This window comes from Nicotiana tomentosiformis, chromosome 1 (genome assembly GCF_000390325.3).
Source record: "Nicotiana tomentosiformis chromosome 1, ASM39032v3, whole genome shotgun sequence".
NCBI lineage: Eukaryota > Viridiplantae > Streptophyta > Magnoliopsida > Solanales > Solanaceae > Nicotiana > Nicotiana tomentosiformis.
Genome location: NC_090812.1, coordinates 14042601 through 14045094, shown reverse-complemented (window position 1 = coordinate 14045094; position 2494 = coordinate 14042601).

Below are 2494 nucleotides of genomic sequence, written 5' to 3'. Positions count from 1 at the left end.
CTAGAGAGAGTGTGTCTGGTGCTACTTTCGACGAGGTTGTCAACATTGCTCATCAAATTGAGATGGTTCGCAGCCAGGAGTGGGTTAAGAGGGAGGCCAAGATGCCTCGTGGCCAGGGTGGATTCAGCGGTGTTCCTTCTGGGGGCAGTTCCACCACGGTAGGGGTCGTCCTTTCAGATATGCTCAGACGGCTCGCCCAGTTCACCATGGTGCATCATCTGGCCATGGTTCACACAGCTATCAGCATGGCCAGTCTTCGTTCAGTACACTACCAGCGCAGAGTTCTCACCCTGCCTTGTCAGCTCAGGTGTCTACGGGTAATTCTTCGGGGCATCAGGAGCAGCAGTTCCGTCAGAGGAGGGGCTGTTTTGAGTGCAGAGATTTTGGTCATATTAAGAGATTGCCCTAGGTTGTTGGGTGGGACTTCACAGCAGAGTTCTCGGCTGATGGCACCATCACCAACAACTTCACCAGCCGCCCAGCTAGCTAGGGGTGGGGTTCAGTCCGCTAGGGGTCGCCCTAGAGGGGGATGCCGATCGGGGGGCGGCCAAGCCCGTTTCTTTGCTCTTCTTGCCAGACCAGATTCTATTGCTTCGGATGCTGTGATTACAGGTATTTTTTCAGTTTGCCATAGAGATGTCTCTGTATTATTTGAACCTGGTTCCACTTATTCATATGTGTCCTCGTATTTCGCTCATTATCTGGATATGCCCCATGAGTCCCTAGTTTCATCTGTTCATGTATCCACTCCAGTGGTCGATACTGTCATTATGGACCGTGTATATCAGTCATGTGTGGTGATTAATGGGAGTCTGGAGACTAGAGTGGATCTCTTGTTGCTTAGTATGGTCAATTTTGACGTGATTTTGGGTATGGATTGGTTGTCTCCATGTCGTGTGGTTCTAGATTGTCACGCGAAGACTGTAACATTGGCGATGTCGTAGTTGCCAAGGGTTGAGTGGAGCGGCTCTATAGACTATGTTCCTAATAAAGTGATTTCATACTTGAATGCTCAGCGAATGGTTGAGAAAGGTTTTCCATCTTATCTGGACTTTGTGAGGGATGTTAGTGCAGAGACCCCTGCTATTGATTCTGTTCTGGTGGTGCGAGATTTCCCGGATGTGTTTTTTGCGGACCTGCCGGGCATGCCGCCCGACAGGGATATTGATTTCGGTATTGATTTGGTGCCGGACACTCCGTCCATTTCTATTCCACAGTACCGTATGGCACCGGCTGAGTTGAAGGAGTTGAAGGAGATGCTTCAGGAACTCCTTGATAAGGGGTTTATTCGGCCTAGCGTGTCACCTTGGGGTGTACCAATTCTATTTGTAAAGAAGAAGGATGGTACTATGAGAATGTGCATTGATTACAGATAGTTGAACAAGGTCACGATCAAGAACAAGTATTCTTTGCCGCGTATTGATGATTTGTTTGACCAGCTTTAGGGAGCGATGGTGTTCTCCAAGATTGATTTGAGGTCAGGGTATCACCAACTGAAGATTCGGGACTCGGATATTCTTAAGACAACTTTCAGGACCCGATACGGCCATTATGAGTTCTTTGTGATGTCTTTTGGCCGGCCAACACCCCAGCAGCATTCATGCTTCTGATGAACAGTGTGTTTCAGCCTTATCTTGACTCGTTCATTATTGTATTTATTGATGATATCCTGGTGTACTCTCATAGCTAGGAGGAACATGCCTAGCATCTGAGGATTGTGTTACAGCGGTTGGGGGAGGAGAAACTTTATGCAAAGTTCTCCAAGTGTGAGTTTTGGCTCAGTTCAGTGGCATTCTTGGGACATGTGGTGTCCAGTGAGGCTATTCAGGTAGACCCGAAGAAGGTAGAGGTGGTTCAGAGTTGGCCCAGACCGTCCTCAACCACGGAGATTCGGAGTTTTTTCGATTTGGCTGGTTATTAACGCTGTTTTGTGGAGGGTTTCTTATCTATTGCATCACCCTTGACTAAATTGACCCAAAATGGTTCTCCTTTCAGGTGGTCGGAGGAGTGTGAGGAGAGCTTTTAGAAGCTCAAGAATGCTTTGACCATGACTCCAGTTCTAGTTCTACCATCAGCTTCTGGTTCTTACACAGTGTATTATGATGCCTCGCGGATCGGTATTTGGTGTGTTCTGATGCAAGAGGGTAGAGTGATTGCTTATGCTTTGCGCCAGTTGAAGCCTCATAAGAAGAACTATCCTGTCCATGACCTTGAGTTAGCACCTATTGTTCACGCCTTGAAGATTTGGCGGCACTATTTGTACGGGATTCATTGTGAGATTTACACTGATCATCGGAGATTTCAACATCTGTTCAAATAGAAGGATCTTAATTTGCGTTAGCATAGGTGGTTGGAGCTTCTTAAGGACTATGATATCACCATTTTGTACCATCCCGGGAAGACCAATGTGGTGGCCGATGCCTTGAGTCGTCGGGCGGAGAGTTTGGGGAGCTTAGAATATCTTCCACCAGCAGAGAGGCCATTGGCATTGGAT